General features: G+C 49.7%; 1 protein-coding gene across 4 annotated transcripts in view; it reads left to right on the forward strand.

Moving 5' to 3' along the window:
* Positions 1-17,687, forward strand: part of LOC307094840 (uncharacterized protein) — a 30,775-nt gene extending 13,088 nt beyond the window's left edge. Inside the window, exons 9-12 of one of the 4 annotated variants that reach the window (XM_079763920.1) lie at positions 6,001-6,145; positions 6,475-6,519; positions 8,258-8,385; positions 8,673-8,723. The gene's annotated coding sequence lies outside the window, so the exon portion shown is untranslated. Of the gene's footprint in view, positions 1-6,000; positions 6,146-6,474; positions 6,520-8,257; positions 8,386-8,672; positions 8,724-11,082; positions 11,094-16,971; positions 16,996-17,668 lie in introns of those variants that run through there. The other 3 variants (XM_079763923.1, XM_079763921.1, XM_079763922.1) reach the window with 3 other exon arrangements.
* Positions 17,688-27,647: the final 9,960 nt, after the last annotated feature.

A 27,647-nucleotide genomic window follows, 5' to 3' on the forward strand; every position in this document is an offset into this window, starting at 1 on the left:
TACAAACACCAAAATAGTGCCTATGTGTGTGTGTGTTAGTATGTTTTATATGTAGAGCTATCTACCTAGAGAACCCCAAATAATCCGCACACAATTATATTAAGGAAGCGAATTTAGCAGAGTTACCATATTCATCAGCAAATAAGTACCATGAAACGTTGGTCTATGTGAAATAACACATGAAAAGTGACCACGTAGAAATATAACATTTCCAGGAACATCAGAAATAGCAGTTATGGAGGAAAAGATCACGGCGCACTGGAAAGCATGATTGAAAGGAAGTTCACATGCCTTGCACACGAGGGAATATAGCATACATATTCAGATTGGCATATGCAATTACATAATAGGTGTTAATTCTGCCCCCGATTCACTTTAAAGATTAAATGCAGCCCTAACCGGTTTGGCTCAGTGGATAGAACTCGGCCTGTGGACTGAGGGGTCCCAGGTTCGATTCCGGTCAAGGGCATGTACCTTGGTTGCAGGCACATCCCCAGTAGGGAGTGTGCAGGGGGCAGCTGAATCGATGTTTCTCTCTCATCGATGTTTCTAGCTCTCTGTCCCTCTCCCTTCCTCTCTGTAAAAAATCAGTAAAATATATGTTTTTTAAAAGATTAAATGCAATAATCTCACTCAGGTCTTTGGAAACTATCAGTCTGATTTCAAGAAGTACGTAAGCCTGCTGGCTTATTTTTAATTTTTGGCCTATTTTTTATTTCAGAGAGGAAGGGAGAGGGAGGGAGAGATAAAAATCAGTGATGAGAGAGAATCATCCATGGGCTGCCTCCTGCACGCCCCCCCCCCCCCCCCTTACTGGGGATCGAGCCTGCAACCCAGGCATGTGCCCTGACCCGGAATTCAGCCCTGACCTCTGGGTTCATGGGTCATCGCTGAACCACTGAGCCATGCCAGTTGGGCTGATTTCAGGTTATTTCCATGTGTTATATTCATGAATCATGTTTCGACAAGGAATATGCAAGGATCCTGGCCATCCCTAGAATACTCCTAGTCCCCATGAACAAATGTACTCCCCAGTACACAATTAAACCAAAATTCATACAAATATGCCCTAAATACGTAGACATGAATGCATAGACATTGATTTTTAGAGAGAGAAGGGAGAGAGAGAGATAGGAACATCAATGATGAGAGAGAATTACGGATCGGCTGCCTCCTGCACGCCCCCTACTAGGGATGGAGCCCACAACCTGGGCCTGTGCCCTGACCCGGAATCAAACGGTGACCTCCTGGTTCATAGGTTGATGCTCAACCACTGAGCCACCCCGGCAGGGCTGCCCAGACTAACTTGACCGAACCTGCCAAAACTCCGATCCTCATTCGAACACGGGTTTGAGGCCCACATGGATATCTAAGGGAACGGTCATGGCCTGGGTCGTGAGGACATTTGATGACAAACATTTAGGCTGATGAACCAGGTCTGGTGCCATCCTTGGGAGGGGAGGTAGGCGTGTCGCAATATTCCGTTGCTGTAGGTGCCACAGCTTCACCCACTCATGCCTCCTTCCATAGCTCTGCCCTTGTCAATAACACCCGCAATGCACACGGGTGCACATATCTCTTCCAACTCGCGTTTGTGGGTCTCCTGGGCGCTTGGCTAGTTCAGCGGCCAATACCCTTCCTTGCACGCTCAGCCACGCCCCTGGGAGGGGCACCCCTGAGCATCCCTATTGGTGCAAATGTGCCCGGTGGGCGGGGCCACCGCGTGCCTGCATCTCCACCCCTACTGGCCCCGCCCTTTCCTGGGCTGGGCCAGCCTGACGCGCACGGCCCTCTGGTTGTTCTGCGCTCTGCAGCCTTGGGTGGGAGCTCCCCGTTTTCCCCACGTGAGGGCAGCCAGGCGCGTGGACACGGCCGGGTCCCCCGACGGCACGCTTTCCCTGCACCGGGCGGCCCTGCAGGTGGGTAGCGCTGTGTTCCTCTGACGGCGCCTTCCTTCGGGAGCGCAGGCCCTCGTGCGCGCAGCCAGGTGGGAGCCATGCGCCCTGAAATGCTTGCACCTGCGCCAGGTCCGAGGCGGTGGGCTCGGCGCTCCTGTTTGTGCGGGGGACGAGTGTAGGGCCCTGCCCGGGTAGGAGGGGTGGGGGTGGGGGTGGGGGTGCGCAGGGGGCCGGGAACCTGGAGGGAGCGCCGGCTCCCTGCTCTCCGGGTTCCGGGCGCATTGGAACAACGACCTTCGCCTGGGCCTCCTCCCCGGAGGGCGCTCCGGTTCCCGGCCTTCTCTGTGCCCTCACGCCCTTCGTCTGTGTTCACGGCTGCCTAGACAGCTTTATCCTTTGCTGTGGTCCCCCTCGTTTATTTTTGCCTTTCTTCTTCTTCTTCTTTTTGTAAAGAAATTTTTTGTGAGTTTATTTGAGCCAAAATGACGACAATTGCAGGGAAGCAAAATCTCAACGGATTGGGATAATGCTCCGGGGAAGGGAGCGGTTATTTTTGCTTTTCTTAAAGCCTTCGCTTTGGATGTCATTCTCATTCATTCTCTCTCTCTCTCTCTCTCTCTCTCTCTCTCTCTCTCTCTCGTTTCCAAGACCAACGTTAAGGTGCTTTACCCAGTGTGGACAGTTTCAGGTCTTACATTTAAGTCTTTGTTTTATTTTGAGTTGGTGTGTGTGTGTGTGTGTGTGTGTAGGGTGTAACGTGGGTCTAATTTCATTGGTGTGTTGTTTTTTTGGTGATTTTTTGTTGTTGTTTTTTGTTTGTTTGTTTTTTGCACATGGGTATCCAGTTTCCCCGGCACTGTTTATTTATTTTTAAATATATTTTTATTATTGATTTAAGAGAGGAAGGAAGAGCCCTAACCGGTTTGGCTCAGTGGATAGAGCATTGGCCTTCCAACTGAAGGGTCCCAGGTTCGATTCCGGTCAAGGGTGTGTACCTTGGTTTCGGGCACATCCCCAGTGGGAGGAGGCAGCCAATCAATGATTCTCTCTTATCATTGATGTTTCTTTCTATCTCTCCCTCTTCCTTCCTCTCTGAAATCAATAAAAAATATATTTAAAAAAAGAGAGAGAGGAAGGAAGAGGGAGAGATAGAAACATCAATGATGAGAGAGACCCTTGGATCCGCTGCCTCCTGCACACCCCAGATGGAGCCGGCAACCCCCGTATATGCCCTGATGGTTGCACGGAAATCGAACCGGGACCTCCTGGTTCATAGGTTGACCCTCAGCCACTGAGCCATGCCAGCCGGGCCCCAGCACTATTTATCGAGGAGACTTTTTCCTGTTTTGTACTGTGGACGAAAAGGGAGCACATGCTGACCTGCCTAACTTTGGGAAGGCCTGGGTGGTGGCCTTGAGAACTCAGAGACAAAGGATGGTCTGAAATGAAAACCTTTTCATGAAAAGGCAGTTTATGGTGGGTCTCCTGTCCTAGGCCAGTATGTACTCGAGGGTTTATTTCTAGGCGCTGTGTGTTTGATGGTAGCAGGATACTGTTTTTGTTGTTATTTTTTTAATCCTCATCACAGGATATTTTTTTCCATTGATTTTTAGAGAGAGTGGAAGGGAGGGAGGAGGAGGAAGAGAGATAAAAAAAATCGACCCCTACCAGTGCTGGGGAACCTGTCCTTGACCAGGAATCGAACCCAAGATACTTCAATCCTTGGGCAGCGCTTCAACCACTGAGTCAAACTGGCCAGGGCAGAATGTACTGTTTTGATTACTATAACTTTGTAATATAGTTTGAGGTCAGGAAGTGTGAGGCCTCCAGCTTTAATATGGTTCCTCAATATTTCTTTGACTTTTGGGGGGTTTATTTGTGTGTGTGTTTTTGGGTTTTTTTTGTTTATTTGTTTGTTTTCTACTTCGGTGAAAAATGTCATTGGAATTTTGATAGAGATTCATGGAATCTGGAGATCTGTTTGGGTCATCTGGACATTTTAGCAATATTAATTCTGTCAACTCATTAGCATAAAACACATTTTCATATAATTGTGTCACCTTCCATTTCTGTCATCAATGTGTGCTTTTTTGTTTTGTTTTGTTTTAATATATTTTATTGATCATTTTAAAGAGAGGAAGGGAGAGGGAAAGAGAGAAACATTGATCAGCTGCCTCCTGCACACTCCCTACTGGTGATGTGCCCACAACCAAGGTACACGCCCTTGACCGGAATCGAACCTGGGACTCTTGAGTCCGCAGGCCGACGCTCTATCCACTGAGCCAAACCGGTCAGGGCTGTCATCAGAGTTTTACAATTCTCTGTGTACAGGTCTTTTACTTCCTTGGTTAGGTTTGTCCCTATGTATTTTGTTCCTTTTGTTGCTGTTGTAAATGAGATTGTATAATTAATTTTCTTTTCTTATGGGGAGGCAAGGTGTTTTTTCATTTCGGTATTTTTGCCTTTTTCTTCGGGCCTGCAAGATTTCTGCTGAGAAATCCACTTGTCTTTTCCGAGTTCCCTGATATGTGATAAGTAGCTTTTGCGATTCCAGGTCTTTTGAATTTTCATACAAAGTTTTGGATTATTCGTTCTACTTCTGTGAAAAATGTCTGGTATTTTGATAGGGTTGCATTTAATTTTTAGATTGGTTTGGGTACTGTGGACATTTTAATAATGTAAACTCTTTCAGTCCATGAGCATGGTATATATTTCCATTTATTAGCATCTTCTTCCATTTTTTTTTCCTTTCTTTATTGTCTTATAATTTCCTGAGTACAGGTCTTTTTACCTCCTTAGTTGAATTTATTCCCAGGTATTTCGGTGCGTTTTGTTGATGCAGTTGTAAATGGGATTATTGTCTTAGTTTCACTTTCTGGTAGTTCATTATTGGTGTGCAAAAGTGCAACTGATTTCTGAATACAGGGTTGGACAGAAGGATGTTTACAGTTGTTCATATGGAAAATAATAAAATAATAATAATAATAATATAAATAATAATAACATCTTATGCATCTGCATAACTGAAACGTAACTTTTGCCCAACCCGGTATTTATTTTGCATCCTGCTACACCAGTGAATTCATTAATCAGTTCTAGGATTATTTTTTTGTGTGTGTGGAATCTTTGGTATTCTTAATAAATAAGTATGTCAGCTGCAAATAATGTCAGTCTTACCCTCTTCCTTTCGAATTTGGGTTTCATTTATTTCTTCTTGTCTGATTGCTGTGGCTAGGGCTTCCGGTACTGTGTTGGAAAAGAGTGGGAACCGTGAACATGGCTATTTTGTTTCTGATCTTAAGGGAAGCACTTTTAGTTTTTCCTCATGGAGTCTGATGTTGGCTGAGGGTTTGACATACATGGCTTTTACACGTATGTTCCCTCTGTTTTCACTTTGCTGAGAGATTTTAATCAGAAACGCATGCAAGGTTTTGTCCAATGCTTTCTCGAAAGGTATGGCTATAGGATCACATGATTTTTATTTTTCGTTTTGTGTTTGCGTGGTATGTCACATGAATTGATTCGCAGGGGTTGAACCATCCTTGCATCCTGGCAATAAATCCAGCCAGATCGTGGCGTATGATGATTTTAATATATTTATGGGTTCGGTGTGCTAATACTTTGTTGAGGACTTTTGCGTCTACGTTCTTCAGGGAGGTCGGCCTCTAGTGTTCTTTCTTTGTAGTGTCTTTGCCTGGAACAGAAATGAAAGGTGCATGGATATCCACGTGCCACAGAGTTAATCGTCTGTGATTTTGTGGTGTCATTCTCTGTTTTACAATGACCAATAGGGCTCCCTCGGTGTTCTGCCTCAAGCCAGTTGTTTTAATGCCAGAAACGATGAGTGTGGCTTCTCTTCACCTTTCCTGACAAACGCTGTGTGTGTCCAAAGTGAAAGTAGAATGGTGACTTACTTTTGTTGGTCTTCAGTCAGTAGTGATCAGCTTTACATTGTTCATTTCTTCCATCTATTATTTATGTATTCATTCTTTCATTCGTTTTTGGAAGGATGTCACCACACAAAGCAGCGAAGAACATTAGCTTCAGTTCCCAGAGTGAAGAAATAGTAGTGTAGACCACCGTCTTTCTCCTCTTTCCCCAGGTCATGTTCCGAAAAGAAAAAAAAAAAAAGGTCTTCACTTGGCCTAGAGCTTCCTGGGCTCTGTCTGTCCGGCTCCTTCCCGAGTCGGAACCGTGCAGCTCTCCAGCCCACCTTGCTCTGCCCTCAGTCCCAGGAAACATGTCTGGTGAGCAAACGACGCGTGTGCAGTGGTACCGATGCCCGTGATGTGACGTTCCTTCCTTGGGTCAATGATGAGAACACATTGTCTCGAAGAGAGATGATGACTAACAAACTATTCTCAGAATCAGTCTTGAGGCCCAGTCCAGGGGACAGCTTAGTGGCGCCATGTTTGGGAGCCTTGTTTCCCTCTCTGGAGCAGTGGGATTGGGTTCTCGAGGCAACTTAAAACATGGCTCGTTCAAGCTTATCGCGTCTTTAGGTTTGCCATCGTTTTCCCACAAAGGCCATACTGGAGGCTAATCTTCAAAACTCCTCTCTCCTTGTGTCTTTCAGTCTGACAGTTCTTACAAAGTGGTGGTGGTTGCCCTCGGGTTTAAGGTGAGTGGATGTCATCTCTCTAGGATGGAGGCCAAATAGTATACAGTGGTCGGCAAACTCATTAGTCGACAGAGCCAAACATCAACAGGACAACGATTGAGATTTCCTTGGAGAGCCAAATTTTTTAAACTTAAACTTCTTCGAACGCCACTTCTTCAACATAGACTCGCCCAGGCCATGGTATTTTGTGGAAGAGCCACACTCGAGGGGCCAAAGAGCCACAGGTGGCTCGCGAGCCGCAGTTTGCCGACCACTGGTATATGAGCATGAGGAGGAGGCTTGCTTTCAGGCAGTCACGTCTGTATGCTCTCTGGAACCTCCGTAGTCATGGCAGCTACAGCATTCTTTGTGATTCTCAGTCCTTGGACCCACGAAAGCCACAGATTTCCCTCTCCTATCTGCTATGAGTCGGACAGACAGGGGGCTCAATTGTTTTTCAGTGGGGTCCTGAGCAACTGTCGTGTGGGTTTGCGTAGAGCTGGAGGACCCTAACTCTCCGCTCCATCCTTTACGGATGCTCAGTGTCACGGTCAGTGCTGGGATTTCACACGATTCTTGTGTCCCAGAGTCCCATGCCTGTGGTGTCCAGAGAGAGAACTTCAACAATGACCCCTGCCCATGAGCGTTTGTAGCCAGTGTTGGGCTTGGGATAACTGAATGTGATCTTTCGGAAAACAGTGTGTACCATGTCCATGGACTCAGTGGCGGGATTTTGAAAATCCTCTCTTGCCCCCTGTTGGTTTATTGACTTCTTCTCCGTCACCAGATTTAGGCCACTGGTGCACAGTGCCCAGTGTTTGTCTCCTGTTACCATGGCCCGGAACAGGGCTGCATAGAAATCAACTTGTGAAATCAGGTGATAGGCAGGTTTTTGAGACTCTTTCTTTTCTTTTTTATCCCCCTGTAATCTTCACCTGAACACTGAGGATACTTCTTTCATTGATTTTTAGAGAGTTGGAATAGAGGGGGTAGGGAAATGGAGAAAGAGAGAGAAACATTGATATGAAAGAGATACATCAATTGGTTGCCTCTTGCACGAGCCCCCAAAGGTGCCGGTCGTTGAACCTGCAACCCAGCTAAGTGCTCTTGTCTGGGAAGCAACCCCGTGACCCTCCTGTGTACAGGCCGACGATTTGACCACCGAGCCCCTCAGGCCAGCTGGAGAATACTTCTACATCTTTGTTGCGTCTTCACTTTGATCTCTGTTTTCACAAAAGTGAGGTTTGCACTTGTAAACGCCAGTGAGGAACAACATGCGTTCCTTCTTGGCTGATGAGGTGGATGTGATCAGTAACTCGGAACGGAGAGGATACTTCTGGTGTTTAAGCCCCTGACGTCAGGGTTTCCATGGAACATAGCAAATGTGAAAATCGGATGGTGTCCTGTTATCTGTGGGCCAATGTTATTGTTCTGTCTTTCTCTACTTCACTGTACACTGAGGAGTAGCCCAGGGTCTCGTCCAAACCCTATCTGTTTCCGTGCTTGGGGGGACCAGTATGGTTTCCCTTCACGTTTCACGACAAATGCAAAGAGTATGTGTACGCACATAGTAAGAGGTATATGCTCATTTCATTATTCGCTTTAATCACTACTTCCAAGTCTATAATTAGTTAATCAATTCATTGATTGGTTAATAAATGCTGGAACAGCCTTTAGCATCTAAAGGATAAAGACCAATAGCGTCGGTCAAAAGGGGTGAAAACGGTTCTTTAGAAGACTTCGCTGTATTTTTGTGCAGGTCATGTTCTGGGGGAAAAAGGTTTTCATTTGGCCTAGAGCTTCCTGGGCTCTCCGTCAGGCTCCTGCCAGAGTCGGAACAATGCATCTCTCCAGTCCACCTTGCTCTGTCTTCAGGAAGCGTCTCGGGTGAGCATATGAGCAAACAGTCGTACCGATGTGTGCAAAGTGCTGTCTCTGGGTCAATGATGTCTAGGCAGTCTCCATCTTGAAGAGAGATGATGACATAAATATCGGGCACAACAGGATTTCTCTGAGGCCCAATTAGATGACAGTTTGGTGGCACCATGTTGGGGAGTCTTAGGTTTCTCCCCAGCGATGGGATTGGGTACGGGAGGCAGGCATCTTCCTGAGAGAATAGCACATGCCTCTCCCCGATCACTGCTCCATGCACATGGCCTGCTCCATGTTCACAGATGTGTTTGGTGCCCCAGAGTTATGCACTGAGAGCAAGACCAGAGGCCGCCTGTTAAACCACACCTCTCCTCTGGTTGTGTCTTGCAGTGCGGCCATCTCTGCAGATGGTGGTCGTGGCCGTCACGTACAAGGTGAGTGGCTGTATTTTGTGTTGGACAGAGAGCACATGTGCATGCGACTAAGCAGGAGGCTCACTTTGGGCCATAGAGGCCCTTGTACTATATTCTCGGTGCCTCTAAGTACGAGGGAATGGGCCGATCCAAAGCCAAAGGAGTCCCTCCTCTCTGAAAGGAATCCAACTGAAAGGGGGCTGAGTGCACTTTACTGTGGGGCCCCTGACAGAGTCATGTGATAAGTAAAGGGCATGATCACCACACCTCCCCTATTCTATCCTCTCCTGAATGGATTCTGAAAGTCCTGGTCATTGTTGGTATCTCGTCCGATTCCTGTGTCCAAGGAGACCTCGGCCAGGCATGAGCAGTATGGCTCCTCTTGTACTTTCTTGGAAACCCTAAGGGTGTGTGTTGTGAGAATCATATTCCTGGTTATTTTTTCTTTTGGTGGAATCCATAGTGCTTCGATTTCCATTGGCACATTATTTATGTGATTTTTTTTAGTGGTTTATTTGTTCATATTGTTTCATTCATTTGCTGTTTTACTGGTTTAGGGAGTGGTCATTACCGCCTAAATGAACAAGTTTTCTTAGAATTCGTGTCCTGCGTTAGAACAAGCTAGGTCTTTAGAAGGCGTGTTACTCCTCTTTTCAGGTCGAGTTCCAAAAAAATGTCCTTCATTTGGCCCAGAGCTTCCTGGGCTCTGTCTGTCAGGCTCCTCCCGAGTCGGAACCGTGCAGACCTCAAGCCCACCTTGCTGTGCCCTCAGTCCCGGGAAGCATATCTGGTGAGCAAACGAGTGTGCAGTTGTACCGATGCCTGCAGAGTGTCTTTGTTGGGTCAATGATGACAACCCTTAATCTTGAAGTGAGGTGATGACATAAAAATCATGCTCAATAGGATTACGCTGAGGCCCAGTAAGGTGCCTTTTTGGGGGCACCATGTTGGGGAGTCTTAGGGTTCTCCCCAGGCATGCGATTGGGTTCTCGAGGTGGGCAGACTCTTGAGAGAATGCCGCGTGCCACTCCCCGATCACTGTTCCGTGCACATGGCCTGCACCATGTTCACGGATGTGTTTGGTGCCCAGAGTTATGCACTGAGAGCAAGACCAGAGGCCGCCTGTTAAACCAGACCTCTCCTCTGGTTTGTCTTGCAGTGCGGCCATCTCTGCAGATGGTGGTCGTGGCCGTCACGTTCAGGGTGAGTGGCTGTCTTTTGTGTTGGACAGAGAGCACATGTGCATGAGCCTAACAGGAGGCTCTCTTTGGGCCGTAGAGACCCTCGTACTCCATTCTTGGTGCCTGTAGCTCCTTGGGCCTGGGCCGACCAAAGCCAAAGATGTCCCTCCTATCATAAAGGAATCGGACTGAAAGGGCGTTCATTATCATGTGATGTGTGCACGGCTTGAGCACCATACCATCCCTGTCCTCTCCTGAGTGGATGCTGAATGTCACAGTCAGTGTTGGCATATCACAGGGTTGTTGTGGCCAAGCGGACCCTGCCCTGGAGTGAGCACAGGGCTTGTCCTCAGCCTTTTTGGAAAACGCCGTGAGTATGTGTGTAGTGAGAATCCTGTGGCTGGTGGCTTGTGTTCCCATGGAATCCATGGTGCCCCGCGTTCCATTGGAGCATTTCCTGCTTTTGTTATGGATTTCTTTGCTCTTTCATTTCTTGGTTGTTGGCCTGATCATGTGCACATAAGCTGACATCGTGCCTTAGCTTCATTTCGCAGAGGGCAGAGATAGGTCCCTTAGCGGCCGTCCTACTCCTCTTTGTCCAGGTGATGTTCTGGGGGAAAATGGTGTTTCCACGGGCCCAGAGCCTCCTGGGTCTGTCAGGCTCCTTCCACAGTGGGAAGCACGCAGCTCTGAAGCCCACCTTGCTGTGTCCTCGGTCCCCGGGCACGTCTCCGGTGAGCATAAGCGCGTGTCCTGTCTCCTATTTGCGGGAAGTGCTGTCTCTGGGTCAATGATGTCTAAGCGGTCTGGGCCTTGAAGAGAGGTGATGACATAAAAATCCTGCACAAAAGGATTACGCTGAGGCCCCCTGTGGGTGACAGTTTGTTGGCACCGTTTTGGGGAGTCTTAACTTAGGTTTCTTCCCAGCGATGGGATTGGGTAGTGGAGGCAGGCATCTCCCTGAGAGAATGGCGCATGCCTCTCCCCCATCGCTTCTACGTGATCGTAGCCTTCTCCGCGTTGAGCGGAGACTTTGGTGCCCAGTAGGCCCTCAAAGGTGGCCATCACGGAGGCCGACTCTTAAAACAAAACGTCTCTCCTCTGGTTGTGTCTTGCAGTGCGACCATCTCTCCAGATGGTGGTCGTGGCCTTCACGTTTCAGGTGAGTGAATGGATGACTTTGTATTGACCACAGAGCACATGTGCATGAGTCTAAGCAGGAGGCTCACTTAAGGCCATAGAGGCCCTTGTACTATATTCTCGGTGACTCTAAGTCCGTGGGAATGGGCTGATCCAAAGCCATAGACGCCCCTCCTCTCTGAAAGGAATGCGACTGAAAGGGGGCTAAGTGCTCTTTCCTTTGGGGCCCATGATAGTGTCATGTGATAATCATGTGATAAGTGCAGGGCATGAGCACCACACCTTCCCCTATTCACTCCTCTCCTGAATGGATGCTGAATGTCCTGGTCAGTGTTGGTATCTCGTCCGATTCCTGTGTCCAAGGGGACCACGCCCAAGCAGGAGCAGTATGGCTCCTCTTCTGCTTTCTTGGAATCCCTAAGCGTGTGTGTTTTGAGAATCGTATTGCTGGTTATGTTTTGTTGTTGTTGTGGAATCCATTGTGACTCGATATCCATTGGCGCATTATTTTTGTGATTCCTTATTATTTGTTTATTTGGTCATATTCTCTCGTTTCTTTGCTTTTTTACTTGTTTTTGGAGTGGTCATTAGCACATAAATGTACAAATTTCCCTAGAATTTCTGGGCTTCATTGGAACAAGCTAGGTCTTTAGAAGGCGTGTTACTCCTCTTTTCAGGTCGAGTTCCAAAAAAATGTCCTTCATTTGGCCAAGAGCTTCCTGGGCTAAGTCTGTCAGGCTCCTTCCCCAGTCCGAACCGTGCAGCCCTCAAGCCCACCTTGCTGTGCCCTCAGTCCCGGGAAGCATCTCTGGTGAGCAAACGAGTGTGCAGTTGTACCGATGCCTGCAGAGTGCCTTCGTTGGGTCAATGATGACAACCCTTAATCTTGAAGTGAGGTGATGACAGAAAAATCATGCTCAATAGGATTACGCTGAGGCCCAGTAAGGTGCCTTTTTGGTGGCACCATGTTGGGGAGTCTTAGGGTTCTCCCCAGCGATGGGATTGGGTTCTCGAGGTGGGCAGACTCTTGAGAGAATGCCGCGTGCCTCTCCCCGATCACTGCTACTTGCACATGGCCTGGTCCAGGTTCACGGATGTGTTTGGTGCCCAGTAGTTATGCACTGAGAGCAAGACCAGAGGCCGCCTGTTAAACCAGACCTCCCCTCTGGTTGTGTCTTGCAGTGCGGCCATCTCTGCAGATGGTGGTCGTGGCCTTCACGTTCAAGGTGAGTGGCTGTCTTCTGTGTTGGACAGAGAGCACGTGTGCATGAGCCTAAGGAGGAGGCTCTCTTTGGGCAGGGGAGACCCTCGTACTCCATTCTTGGTGCCTGTAGCTCCTTGGGCCTGGGCCGACCAAAGCCAAAGATGTCCCTCCTATCATAAAGGAATCGGAGTGAAAGGGCGTTCATTATCATGTGATGTGTGCACGGCTTGAGCACCATACCATCCCTGTCCTCTCCTGAGTGGATGCTGAATGTCACGGTCACTGTTGGCATATCACATGGTTCTTGTGGCCAAGCGGACCCTGCCCTGGAGTGAGCACAGGGCTTGTCCTCAGCCTTTTTGGAAAACGCCGTGAGTATGTGTGTAGTGAGAATCCTGTGGCTGGTGGCTTGTGTTCCCATGGAATCCATGGTGCCCCGCTTTCCATTGGAGCATTTCCTGCTTTTGTTATGGATTTCTTTGCTCTTTCATTTCTTGGTTGTTGGCCTGATCATGTGCACATAAGCTGACATCGTGCCTTAGCTTCATTTCGCAGAGGGCAGAGATAGGTCCCTTAGCGGCCGTCCTACTCCTCTTTGTCCAGGTGATGTTCTGGGGGAAAATGGTGTTTCCACGGGCCCAGAGCCTCCTGGGTCTGTCAGGCTCCTTCCACAGTGGGAAACACGCAGCTCTGAAGCCCACCTTGCTGTGTCCTCGGTCCCCGGGCACGTCTCCGGTGAGCATAAGCGCGTGTCCTGTCTCCTATTTGCGGGAAGTGCTGTCTCTGGGTCAATGATGTCTAAGCGGTCTGGGCCTTGAAGAGAGGTGATGACATAAAAATCCTGCACAAAAGGATTACGCTGAGGCCCCCTGTGGGTGACAGTTTGTTGGCACCGTTTTGGGGAGTCTTAACTTAGGTTTCTTCCCAGCAATGGGATTGGGTAGTGGAGGCAGGCATCTCCCTGAGAGAATGGCGCATGCCTCTCCCCCATCGCTTCTACGTGATCGTAGCCTTCTCCACGTTGAGCGGAGACTTTGGTGCCCAGTAGGCCCTCAAAGGTGGCCATCACGGAGGCCGACTCTTAAAACAAAACGTCTCTCCTCTGGTTGTGTCTTGCAGTGCGACCATCTCTCCAGATGGTGGTCGTGGCCTTCACGTTTCAGGTGAGTGAATGGATGACTTTTGTGTTGGCCACAGAGGACATGGGCATGAGACTAAGCAGGAGGCTCACTTTGGGCCATAGAGGCCCTTGTACTATATTCTCGGTGACTCTAAGTCCGTGGGAATGGGCTGATCCAAAGCCAAAGACGCCCCTCCCCTCTGAAAGGAATGCGACTGAAAGGGGGCTAAGTGCTTTTTCCATGGGGGCCCGTCACAGAGTGATGTCATAATCATGTGATAAGTGCAGGGCATGAGCACCACACCTCCCCTATTCTCTCCTCTCCTGAATGGATGCTGAATGTCCTTGTCAGTCTTGGAATCTCGCCAGATTCCTGTGTCCATGGGGACCTCGGCCAGGCAAGAGCAGTATGGCTCCTCTTCAGCTTTCTTGGAAACCCTAAGGGTGTGTGTTGTTCGAATTTAATTGCTGGTTATTTTTTGTTTTTCATGTAGTATCCATACTACCCCAATATCCATTGGTAGATTTCTAATGGGATTCCTGATTATGTGTTTATTGGTTCATATTGTTTAGGTCATCCTCTCTTTTCCTGGTTTGGGGGGAGTTCACAGGCGCATAAATGAACAAGTTCCTGTAGAGTTCGGGACCCATAAGAACAAGCTAGGTCTTTAGAAGGCGTGTTACTCCTCTTTTCAGGTCATGTTCCCAAAAAAATGGCCTTCATTTGGCCCAGAGCTTCCTGGGCTCTATCTGTCAGGCTCCTTACCGAGTCGGAACCATGCAGACCTCAAGCCCACCTTGCTGTGCCCTCAGTCCCGGGAAGCATCTCTGGTGAGCAAACGAGTGTGCAGTTGTACCGATGCCTGCAGAGTGCCTTCGTTGGGTCAATGATGACAACCCTTAATCTTGAAGTGAGGTGATGACATAAAAATCATGCTCAATAGGATTACGCTGAGGCCCAGTAAGGTGCCAGTTTGGTGGTACCATGTTGGGGAGTCTTAGGGTTCTCCCCAGCGATGGGATTGGGTTCTCGAGGTGGGCAGACTCTTGAGAGAATGCCACGTGCCTCTCCCCGATCACTGCTCCGTGCACATGGCCTGCACCATGTTCACGGATGTGTTTGGTGCCCAGTAGTTATGCACTGAGAGCAAGACCAGAGGCCACCTCTTAAACCAGACCTCTCCTCTGGTTTGTCTTGCAGTGTGGCCATCTCTGCAGATGGTGGTCGTGGCCTTCACGTTTCAGGTGAGTGGATGGCTTTTGTGTTGGACACAGAGCACGTGTGCATGAGTCTAAGCAGGAGGCTCACTTAAGGCCATAGAGGCCCTTGTACTATATTCTCGGTGACTCTAAGTCCGTGGGAATGGGCTGATCCAAAGCCATAGACGCCCCTCCTCTCTGAAAGGAATGCGACTGAAAGGGGGCTAAGTGCTCTTTCCTTTGGGGCCCATGATAGTGTCATGTGATAATCATGTGATAAGTGCAGGGCATGAGCACCACACCTTCCCCTATTCACTCCTCTCCTGAATGGATGCTGAATGTCCTGGTCAGTGTTGGTATCTCGTCCGATTCCTGTGTCCAAGGGGACCACGCCCAAGCAGGAGCAGTATGGCTCCTCTTCTGCTTTCTTGGAATCCCTAAGCGTGTGTGTTTTGAGAATCGTATTGCTGGTTATGTTTTGTTGTTGTTGTGGAATCCATTGTGACTCGATATCCATTGGCGCATTATTTTTGTGATTCCTTATTATTTGTTTATTTGGTCATATTCTCTCGTTTCTTTGCTTTTTTACTTGTTTTTGGAGTGGTCATTAGCACATAAATGTACAAATTTCCCTAGAATTTCTGGGCTTCATTGGAACAAGCTAGGTCTTTAGAAGGCGTGTTACTCCTCTTTTCAGGTCGAGTTCCAAAAAAATGTCCTTCATTTGGCCCAGAGCTTCCTGGGCTAAGTCTGTCAGGCTCCTTCCCCAGTCGGAACCGTGCAGCCCTCAAGCCCACCTTGCTGTGCCCTCAGTCCCGGGAAGCATCTCTGGTGAGCAAACGAGTGTGCAGTTGTACCGATGCCTGCAGAGTGCCTTCGTTGGGTCAATGATGACAACCCTTAATCTTGAAGTGAGGTGATGACATAAAAATCATGCTCAATAGGATTACGCTGAGGCCCAGTAAGGTGCCTTTTTGGTGGCACCATGTTGGGGAGTCTTAGGGTTCTCCCCAGCGATGGGATTGGGTTCTCGAGGTGGGCAGACTCTTGAGAGAATGCCGCGTGCCTCTCCCCGATCACTGCTACTTGCACATGGCCTGGTCCAGGTTCACGGATGTGTTTGGTGCCCAGTAGTTATGCACTGAGAGCAAGACCAGAGGCCGCCTGTTAAACCAGACCTCTCCTCTGGTTGTGTCTTGCAGTGCGGCCATCTCTGCAGATGGTGGTCGTGGCCTTCACGTTCAAGGTGAGTGGCTGTCTTCTGTGTTGGACAGAGAGCACGTGTGCATGAGCCTAAGGAGGAGGCTCTCTTTGGGCAGGGGAGACCCTCGTACTCCATTCTTGGTGCCTGTAGCTCCTTGGGCCTGGGCCGACCAAAGCCAAAGATGTCCCTCCTATCATAAAGGAATCGGAGTGAAAGGGCGTTCATTATCATGTGATGTGTGCACGGCTTGAGCACCATACCATCCCTGTCCTCTCCTGAGTGGATGCTGAATGTCACGGTCAGTGTTGGCATATCACATGGTTGTTGTGTCCAAGCGGACCCTACCCTGGAGTGAGCATAGGGCTTGTCCTCAGCCTTTTTGGAAAACGCCGTGTGTATGTGTGTAGTGAGAATCCTGGGGCTGGTGGCTTGTGTTCCCATTGAATCCATGGTGCCCCGCGTTCCATTGGAGCATTTCCTGCTTTTGTTATGGATTTCTTTGCTCTTTCATTTCTTGGTTGTTGGCCTGATCATGTGCACATAAGCTGACATCGTGCCTTAGCTTCATTTCGCAGAGGGCAGAGATAGGTCCCTTAGCGGCCGTCCTACTCCTCTTTGTCCAGGTGATGTTCTGGGGGAAAATGGTGTTTCCACGGGCCCAGAGCCTCCTGGGTCTGTCAGGCTCCTTCCACAGTGGGAAGCACGCAGCTCTGAAGCCCACCTTGCTGTGTCCTCGGTCCCCGGGCACGTCTCCGGTGAGCATAAGCGCGTGTCCTGTCTCCTATTTGCGGGAAGTGCTGTCTCTGGGTCAATGATGTCTAAGCGGTCTGGGCCTTGAAGAGAGGTGATGACATAAAAATCCTGCACAAAAGGATTACGCTGAGGCCCCCTGTGGGTGACAGTTTGTTGGCACCGTTTTGGGGAGTCTTAACTTAGGTTTCTCCCCAGCGATGGGATTGGGTAGTGGAGGCAGGCATCTCCCTGAGAGAATGGCGCATGCCTCTCCCCCATCGCTTCTACGTGATCGTAGCCTTCTCCGCGTTGAGCGGAGACTTTGGTGCCCAGTAGGGCCTCCAAGGTGGCCATCACGGAGGCCGACTCTTAAAACAAAACGTCTCTCCTCTGGTTGTGTCTTGCAGTGCGACCATCTCTGCAGATGGTGGTCGTGGCCTTCACGTTTCAGGTGAGTGAATGGATGACTTTTGTGTTGGCCACAGAGGACATGGGCATGAGACTAAGCAGGAGGCTCACTTTGGGCCATAGAGGCCCTTTTACTATATTCTCGGTGACTCTAAGTCCGTGGGAATGGGCTGATCCAAAGCCAAAGACGCCCCTCCTCTATGAAAGGAATGCGACACAAAGGTGGCTAAGTGCTCATTCCTTTGGGGCCAAGGACACTGTCATGTGATAATCATGGGATAAGTGCAGGGCATGAGCACCACACCTTCCGCTATTCGCTCCTCCTGAATGGATGCTGAATGTCCTTGTCATTGTTGGTATCTCGTCCGATTCCTTGTCCAAGGGGACCACGCCCAAGCAGGAGCAGTATGACTCCTCTTCTGCTTTCTTGGAATCCCTAAGCGTGTGTGTTTTGAGACTCGTATTGCTGGTTATGTTTTGTTATTGTTATGGAATCCATTGTGACTCGATTTCCATTGGCACATTATTTTTGTGATTTCTCATTATTTGTTTATTTGGTCATATGGTATCATTTATTTGCTTTTTTTCTTGTTTTTGGAGTGGTCATTAGCACATGAATGTACAAATTTCCCTAGAGTTTCTGGGCTTCTTTGGAACAAGCTAGGTCTTTAGAAAGCGTGTTACTCCTCTTTTCAGGTCGAGTTCCAAAAAAATGGCCTTCATTTGGCCCAGAGCTTCCTGGGCTCTGTCTGTCAGGCTCCTTCCCCAGTCGGAACCGTGCAGACCTCAAGCCCACCTTGCCGTGCCCTCAGTCCCAGGAAGCATCTTTGGTGAGCAAAGGAGTGTGCAATTGTACCGATGCCTGCAGAGTGTTTTTGTTGGGTCAATGATGACAACTCATAATCCTGAAGTGAGGTGATGACATAAAAATCATTCTCAATGGGAGTACGCTGAGGCCCAGTAAGGTGCCAGTTTGGTGGCTCCATGTTGGGGAGTCTTAGGTTTCTCCCAGCGATGGGATTGGGTACTGGAGGCAGGCAGCTTCCTGAGAGAATGGCGCATGCCTCTCCCCAATCGCTTCTACGTGATCGTAGCCTTCTCTGCGTTCAGCGGAGACTTTGGTACCCAGTAGGGCCTCAAAGGTGGCCATCACGGAGGCCGACTCTTAAAACAAAACGTCTCTCCTCTGGTTGTGTCTTGCAGTGCGACCATCTCTCCAGATGGTGGTCATGGCCTTCACGTTTCAGGTGAGTGGATGACTTTTGTGTTGGACAGAGAGCACGTGTGCATGAGACTAAGCAGGAGGCTCTCTTTGGGCCATAGAGGCCCTTGTACTATATTCTCGGTGACTCTAAGGCCGTGGGAATGGGCTGATCCAAAGCCAAAGGCGTCCCTCCTCTCTGAAAGCAATGCGACTGAAAGGGGGCTAAGTGCTCCTTTTTGTGGGGCCCATGATAGTGTCATGTGATAAGTACACGGCCTGAGCACCACACCTCACCTATTCTCTCCTCTCCTGAATGGATGCTGAATGTCCTGGTCAGTGTTGGTATCTCGTCCGATTCCTGTGTCCAAGGGGACCACGCCCAAACAGGAGCATTATGGCTCCTCTTCTGCTCTCTTGGAATCCCTAAGGGTGTGTGTTTTGAGAATCGTATTGCTGGTTATGTTTTGTTGTTGTTGTGGAATCCATTGTGACTCGATTTCCATTGGTGCATTATTTTTGTGATTCCTTATTATTTGTTTATTTGGTCATATTCTTTCGTTTCTTTGCTTTTTTACTCGTTTTTGGAGTGGTCATTAGCACATAAATGTGCAAATTTCCCTAGAATTTCTGGGCTTCATTGGAACAAGCTAGGTCTTTAGAAGGCGTGTTACTCCTCTTTTCAGGTCGAGTTCCAAAAAAATGGCCTTCATTTGGCCCAGAGCTTCCTGGGCTCTGTCTGTCAGGCTCCTCCCGAGTCGGAACCGTGCAGACCTCAAGCCCACCTTGCTGTGCCCTCAGTCCCGGGAAGCATCTCTGGTGAGCAAACGAGTGTGCAGTTGTACCGATGCCTGGAGAGTGCCTTCGTTGGGTCAATGATGACAACCCTTAATCTTGAAGTGAGGTGATGACATAAAAATCATGCTCAATAGGATTACGCTGAGGCCCAGTCAGGTGCCAGTTTGGTGGCACCATGTTGGGGAGTCTTAGGGTTCTCCTCCGCGATGGAATTGGGTTCTCGAGGCGGGCAGACTCTTGAGAGAATGCCGCGTGCCTCTCCCCAATCACTGCTCCGTGCACATGGCTTGCTCCATGTTCACGGATGTGTTTGGAGCCCAGTAGTTATGCACTGAGAGCAAGACCAGAGGCACCTGTTAAACCAGACCTCCCCTCTGGTTGTGTCTTGCAGTGCGGCCATCTCTGCAGATGGTGGTCGTGGCCTTCACGTTCAAGGTGAGTGGCTGTCTTTTGTGTTGGACAGAGAGCACGTGTGCATGAGACTAACAGGAGGCCCTCTTTGGGCAGGGGAGACCCTCGTACTCCATTCTTAGCGCCTGTAGCTCCTTGGGCATGGGCCGACCAAAGCCAAAGATGTCCCTCCTATCATAAAGGAATCGGACTGCAAGTGTGCTATGTGTCATGTGATATGTGCACGGCTTGAGCACCATACCACCCCTGTCCTCTCCTGAGTGGATGCTGAATGTCACGGTCAGTGTTGGCATATCACATGGTTGTTGTGTCCAAGCGGACCCTACCCTGGAGTGAGCATAGGGCTTGTCCTCAGCCTTTTTGGAAAACGCCGTGTGTATGTGTATAGTGAGAATCCTGGGGCTGGTGGCTTGTGTTCCCATGGAATCCATGGTGCCCCGCGTTCCATTGGAGCATTTCCTGCTTTTGTTATGGATTTCTTTGCTCTTTCATTTCTTGGTTGTTGGCCTGATCATGTGCACATAAGCTGACATCGTGCCTTAGCTTCATTTCGCAGAGGGCAGAGATAGGTCCCTTAGCGGCCGTCCTACTCCTCTTTGTCCAGGTGATGTTCTGGGGGAAAATGGTGTTTCCACGGGCCCAGAGCCTCCTGGGTCTGTCAGGCTCCTTCCAGAGTGGGAAGCACGCAGCTCTGAAGCCCACCTTGCTGTGTCCTCGGTCCCCGGGCACGTCTCCGGTGAGCATAAGCGCGTGTCCTGTCTCCTATTTGCGGGAAGTGCTGTCTCTGGGTCAATGATGTCTCAGCGGTCTGGGCCTTGAAGAGAGGTGATGACATAAAAATCCTGCACAAAAGGATTATGCTGAGGCCCCCTGTGGGTGACAGTTTGTTGGCACCGTTTTGGGGAGTCTTAACTTAGGTTTCTCCCCAGCGATGGGATTGGGTAGTGGAGGCAGGCATCTCCCTGAGAGAATGGCGCATGCCTCTCCCCCATCGCTTCTACGTGATCGTAGCCTTCTCCGCGTTGAGCGGAGACTTTGGTGCCCAGTAGGGCCTCCAAGGTGGCCATCACGGAGGCCGACTCTTAAAACAAAACGTCTCTCCTCTGGTTGTGTCTTGCAGTGCGACCATCTCTCCAGATGGTGGTCGTGGCCTTCACGTTTCAGGTGAGTGAATGGATGACTTTTGTGTTGGCCACAGAGGACATGGGCATGAGACTAAGCAGGAGGCTCACTTTGGGCCATAGAGGCCCTTTTACTATATTCTCGGTGACTCTATGTCCGTGGGAATGGGCTGATCCAAAGCCAAAGACGCCCCTCCTCTATGAAAGGAATGCGACACAAAGGTGGCTAAGTGCTCATTCCTTTGGGGCCCATGACAGTGTCATGTGATAATCATGGGATAAGTGCAGGGCATGAGCACCACACCTTCCGCTATTCGCTCCTCCTGAATGGATGCTGAATGTCCTTGTCATTGTTGGTATCTCGTCCGATTCCTGTGTCCAAGGGGACCACGCCCAAGCAGGAGCAGTATGACTCCTCTTCTGCTTTCTTGGAATCCCTAAGCGTGTGTGTTTTGAGACTCGTATTGCTGGTTATGTTTTGTTATTGTTATGGAATCCATTGTGACTCGATTTCCATTGGCACATTATTTTTGTGATTTCTTATTATTTGTTTATTTGGTCATATGGTATCATTTATTTGCTTTTTTTCTTGTTTTTGGAGTGGTCATTAGCACATGAATGTACAAATTTCCCTAGAGTTTCTGGGCTTCTTTGGAACAAGCTAGGTCTTTAGAAAGCGTGTTACTCCTCTTTTCAGGTCGAGTTCCAAAAAAATGGCCTTCATTTGGCCCAGAGCTTCCTGGGTTCTGTCTGTCAGGCTCCTTCCCCAGTCGGAACCGTGCAGACCTCAAGCCCACCTTGCCGTGCCCTCAGTCCCAGGAAGCATCTTTGGTGAGCAAAGGAGTGTGCAATTGTACCGATGCCTGCAGAGTGTTTTTGTTGGGTCAATGATGACAACTCATAATCCTGAAGTGAGGTGATGACATAAAAATCATTCTCAATGGGAGTACGCTGAGGCCCAGTAAGGTGCCAGTTTGGTGGCTCCATGTTGGGGAGTCTTAGGTTTCTCCCAGCGATGGGATTGGGTACTGGAGGCAGGCAGCTTCCTGAGAGAATGGCGCATGCCTCTCCCCAATCGCTTCTACGTGATCGTAGCCTTCTCTGCGTTCAGCGGAGACTTTGGTACCCAGTAGGGCCTCAAAGGTGGCCATCACGGAGGCCGACTCTTAAAACAAAACGTCTCTCCTCTGGTTGTGTCTTGCAGGGCGACCATCTCTCCAGATGGTGGTCATGGCCTTCACGTTTCAGGTGAGTGGATGACTTTTGTGTTGGCCACAGAGCACGTGTGCATGAGACTAAGCAGGAGGCTCTCTTTGGGCCATAGAGGCCCTTGTACTATATTCTCGGTGACTCTAAGGCCGTGGGAATGGGCCGATCCAAAGCCAAAGGCGTCCCTCCTCTCTGAAAGCAATGCGACTGAAAGGGGGCTAAGTGCTCCTTTTTGGGGGGCCCATGATAGTGTCATGTGATAAGTACACGGCCTGAGCACCACACCTCACCTATTCTCTCCTCTCCTGAATGGATGCTGAATGTCCTGGTCAGTGTTGGTATCTCGTCCGATTCCTGTGTCCAAGGGGACCACGCCCAAACAGGAGCATTATGGCTCCTCTTCTGCTCTCTTGGAATCCCTAAGGGTGTGTGTTATGAGAATCATATTGCTGGTTATGTTTTGTTGTTGTGGAATCCATTGTGACTCGATTTCCATTGGCGCATTATTTTTGTGATTCCTTATTATTTGTTTATTTGGTCATATTCTTTCGTTTCTTTGCTTTTTTACTCGTTTTTGGAGTGGTCATTAGCACATAAATGTGCAAATTTCCCTAGAATTTCTGGGCTTCATTGGAACAAGCTAGGTCTTTAGAAGGCGTGTTACTCCTCTTTTCAGGTCGAGTTCCAAAAAAATGGCCTTCATTTGGCCCAGAGCTTCCTGGGCTCTGTCTGTCAGGCTCCTCCCGAGTCGGAACCGTGCAGACCTCAAGCCCACCTTGCTGTGCCCTCAGTCCCGGGAAGCATCTCTGGTGAGCAAACGAGTGTGCAGTTGTACCGATGCCTGCAGAGTGCCTTCGTTGGGTCAATGATGACAACCCTTAATCTTGAAGTGAGGTGATGACATAAAAATCATGCTCAATAGGATTACGCTGAGGCCCAGTCAGGTGCCAGTTTGGTGGCACCATGTTGGGGAGTCTTAGGGTTCTCCTCCGCGATGGAATTGGGTTCTCGAGGCGGGCAGACTCTTGAGAGAATGCCGCATGCCTCTCCCCAATCACTGCTCCGTGCACATGGCTTGCTCCATGTTCACGGATGTGTTTGGAGCCCAGTAGTTATGCACTGAGAGCAAGACCAGAGGCACCTGTTAAACCAGACCTCCCCTCTGGTTGTGTCTTGCAGTGCGGCCATCTCTGCAGATGGTGGTCGTGGCCTTCACGTTCAAGGTGAGTGGCTGTCTTTTGTGTTGGACAGAGAGCACGTGTGCATGAGACTAACAGGAGGCCCTCTTTGGGCAGGGGAGACCCTCGTACTCCATTCTTAGCGCCTGTAGCTCCTTGGGCATGGGCCGACCAAAGCCAAAGATGTCCCTCCTATCATAAAGGAATCGGACTGCAAGTGTGCTATGTGTCATGTGATATGTGCACGGCTTGAGCACCATACCACCCCTGTCCTCTCCTGAGTGGATGCTGAATGTCACGGTCAGTGTTGGCATATCACATGGTTGTTGTGTCCAAGCGGACCCTACCCTGGAGTGAGCATAGGGCTTGTCCTCAGCCTTTTTGGAAAACGCCGTGTGTATGTGTGTAGTGAGAATCCTGGGGCTGGTGGCTTGTGTTCCCATGGAATCCATGGTGCCCCGCGTTCCATTGGAGCATTTCCTGCTTTTGTTATGGATTTCTTTGCTCTTTCATTTCTTGGTTGTTGGCCTGATCATGTGCACATAAGCTGACATCGTGCCTTAGCTTCATTTCGCAGAGGGCAGAGATAGGTCCCTTAGCGGCCGTCCTACTCCTCTTTGTCCAGGTGATGTTCTGGGGGAAAATGGTGTTTCCACGGGCCCAGAGCCTCCTGGGTCTGTCAGGCTCCTTCCAGAGTGGGAAGCACGCAGCTCTGAAGCCCACCTTGCTGTGTCCTCGGTCCCCGGGCACGTCTCCGGTGAGCATAAGCGCGTGTCCTGTCTCCTATTTGCCGGAAGTGCTGTCTCTGGGTCAATGATGTCTCAGCGGTCTGGGCCTTGAAGAGAGGTGATGACATAAAAATCCTGCACAAAAGGATTATGCTGAGGCCCCCTGTGGGTGACAGTTTGTTGGCACCGTTTTGGGGAGTCTTAACTTAGGTTTCTCCCCAGCGATGGGATTGGGTAGTGGAGGCAGGCATCTCCCTGAGAGAATGGCGCATGCCTCTCCCCCATCGCTTCTACGTGATCGTAGCCTTCTCCGCGTTGAGCGGAGACTTTGGTGCCCAGTAGGGCCTCCAAGGTGGCCATCACGGAGGCCGACTCTTAAAACAAAACGTCTCTCCTCTGGTTGTGTCTTGCAGTGCGACCATCTCTCCAGATGGTGGTCGTGGCCTTCACGTTTCAGGTGAGTGAATGGATGACTTTTGTGTTGGCCACAGAGGACATGGGCATGAGACTAAGCAGGAGGCTCACTTTGGGCCATAGAGGCCCTTTTACTATATTCTCGGTGACTCTATGTCCGTGGGAATGGGCTGATCCAAAGCCAAAGACGCCCCTCCTCTATGAAAGGAATGCGACACAAAGGTGGCTAAGTGCTCATTCCTTTGGGGCCCATGACAGTGTCATGTGATAATCATGGGATAAGTGCAGGGCATGAGCACCACACCTTCCGCTATTCGCTCCTCCTGAATGGATGCTGAATGTCCTTGTCATTGTTGGTATCTCGTCCGATTCCTGTGTCCAAGGGGACCACGCCCAAGCAGGAGCAGTATGACTCCTCTTCTGCTTTCTTGGAATCCCTAAGCGTGTGTGTTTTGAGACTCGTATTGCTGGTTATGTTTTGTTATTGTTATGGAATCCATTGTGACTCGATTTCCATTGGCACATTATTTTTGTGATTTCTTATTATTTGTTTATTTGGTCATATGGTATCATTTATTTGCTTTTTTTCTTGTTTTTGGAGTGGTCATTAGCACATGAATGTACAAATTTCCCTAGAGTTTCTGGGCTTCTTTGGAACAAGCTAGGTCTTTAGAAAGCGTGTTACTCCTCTTTTCAGGTCGAGTTCCAAAAAAATGGCCTTCATTTGGCCCAGAGCTTCCTGGGTTCTGTCTGTCAGGCTCCTTCCCCAGTCGGAACCGTGCAGACCTCAAGCCCACCTTGCCGTGCCCTCAGTCCCAGGAAGCATCTTTGGTGAGCAAAGGAGTGTGCAATTGTACCGATGCCTGCAGAGTGTTTTTGTTGGGTCAATGATGACAACTCATAATCCTGAAGTGAGGTGATGACATAAAAATCATTCTCAATGGGAGTACGCTGAGGCCCAGTAAGGTGCCAGTTTGGTGGCTCCATGTTGGGGAGTCTTAGGTTTCTCCCAGCGATGGGATTGGGTACTGGAGGCAGGCAGCTTCCTGAGAGAATGGCGCATGCCTCTCCCCAATCGCTTCTACGTGATCGTAGCCTTCTCTGCGTTCAGCGGAGACTTTGGTACCCAGTAGGGCCTCAAAGGTGGCCATCACGGAGGCCGACTCTTAAAACAAAACGTCTCTCCTCTGGTTGTGTCTTGCAGGGCGACCATCTCTCCAGATGGTGGTCATGGCCTTCACGTTTCAGGTGAGTGGATGACTTTTGTGTTGGCCACAGAGCACGTGTGCATGAGACTAAGCAGGAGGCTCTCTTTGGGCCATAGAGGCCCTTGTACTATATTCTCGGTGACTCTAAGGCCGTGGGAATGGGCCGATCCAAAGCCAAAGGCGTCCCTCCTCTCTGAAAGCAATGCGACTGAAAGGGGGCTAAGTGCTCCTTTTTGGGGGGCCCATGATAGTGTCATGTGATAAGTACACGGCCTGAGCACCACACCTCACCTATTCTCTCCTCTCCTGAATGGATGCTGAATGTCCTGGTCAGTGTTGGTATCTCGTCCGATTCCTGTGTCCAAGGGGACCACGCCCAAACAGGAGCATTATGGCTCCTCTTCTGCTCTCTTGGAATCCCTAAGGGTGTGTGTTATGAGAATCATATTGCTGGTTATGTTTTGTTGTTGTGGAATCCATTGTGACTCGATTTCCATTGGCGCATTATTTTTGTGATTCCTTATTATTTGTTTATTTGGTCATATTCTTTCGTTTCTTTGCTTTTTTACTCGTTTTTGGAGTGGTCATTAGCACATAAATGTGCAAATTTCCCTAGAATTTCTGGGCTTCATTGGAACAAGCTAGGTCTTTAGAAGGCGTGTTACTCCTCTTTTCAGGTCGAGTTCCAAAAAAATGGCCTTCATTTGGCCCAGAGCTTCCTGGGCTCTGTCTGTCAGGCTCCTCCCGAGTCGGAACCGTGCAGACCTCAAGCCCACCTTGCTGTGCCCTCAGTCCCGGGAAGCATCTCTGGTGAGCAAACGAGTGTGCAGTTGTACCGATGCCTGCAGAGTGCCTTCGTTGGGTCAATGATGACAACCCTTAATCTTGAAGTGAGGTGATGACATAAAAATCATGCTCAATAGGATTACGCTGAGGCCCAGTCAGGTGCCAGTTTGGTGGCACCATGTTGGGGAGTCTTAGGGTTCTCCTCCGCGATGGAATTGGGTTCTCGAGGCGGGCAGACTCTTGAGAGAATGCCGCATGCCTCTCCCCAATCACTGCTCCGTGCACATGGCTTGCTCCATGTTCACGGATGTGTTTGGAGCCCAGTAGTTATGCACTGAGAGCAAGACCAGAGGCACCTGTTAAACCAGACCTCCCCTCTGGTTGTGTCTTGCAGTGCGGCCATCTCTGCAGATGGTGGTCGTGGCCTTCACGTTCAAGGTGAGTGGCTGTCTTTTGTGTTGGACAGAGAGCACGTGTGCATGAGACTAACAGGAGGCCCTCTTTGGGCAGGGGAGACCCTCGTACTCCATTCTTAGCGCCTGTAGCTCCTTGGGCATGGGCCGACCAAAGCCAAAGATGTCCCTCCTATCATAAAGGAATCGGACTGCAAGTGTGCTATGTGTCATGTGATATGTGCACGGCTTGAGCACCATACCACCCCTGTCCTCTCCTGAGTGGATGCTGAATGTCACGGTCAGTGTTGGCATATCACATGGTTGTTGTGTCCAAGCGGACCCTACCCTGGAGTGAGCATAGGGCTTGTCCTCAGCCTTTTTGGAAAACGCCGTGTGTATGTGTGTAGTGAGAATCCTGGGGCTGGTGGCTTGTGTTCCCATGGAATCCATGGTGCCCCGCGTTCCATTGGAGCATTTCCTGCTTTTGTTATGGATTTCTTTGCTCTTTCATTTCTTGGTTGTTGGCCTGATCATGTGCACATAAGCTGACATCGTGCCTTAGCTTCATTTCGCAGAGGGCAGAGATAGGTCCCTTAGCGGCCGTCCTACTCCTCTTTGTCCAGGTGATGTTCTGGGGGAAAATGGTGTTTCCACGGGCCCAGAGCCTCCTGGGTCTGTCAGGCTCCTTCCAGAGTGGGAAGCACGCAGCTCTGAAGCCCACCTTGCTGTGTCCTCGGTCCCCGGGCACGTCTCCGGTGAGCATAAGCGCGTGTCCTGTCTCCTATTTGCCGGAAGTGCTGTCTCTGGGTCAATGATGTCTCAGCGGTCTGGGCCTTGAAGAGAGGTGATGACATAAAAATCCTGCACAAAAGGATTACGCTGAGGCCCCCTGTGGGTGACAGTTTGTTGGCACCGTTTTGGGGAGTCTTAACTTAGGTTTCTCCCCAGCGATGGGATTGGGTAGTGGAGGCAGGCATCTCCCTGAGAGAATGGCGCATGCCTCTCCCCCATCGCTTCTACGTGATCGTAGCCTTCTCCTCGTTGAGCGCAGACTTTGGTGCCCAGTAGGGCCTCCAAGGTGGCCATCACGGAGGCCGACTCTTAAAACAAAACGTCTCTCCTCTGGTTGTGTCTTGCAGTGCGACCATCTCTCCAGATGGTGGTCGTGGCCTTCACGTTTCAGGTGAGTGAATGGATGACTTTTGTGTTGGCCACAGAGGACATGG

Source organism: Cnephaeus nilssonii (genome assembly GCF_951640355.1).
Source record: "Cnephaeus nilssonii genome assembly, chromosome: 24".
Classification (NCBI taxonomy): domain Eukaryota; kingdom Metazoa; phylum Chordata; class Mammalia; order Chiroptera; family Vespertilionidae; genus Cnephaeus; species Cnephaeus nilssonii.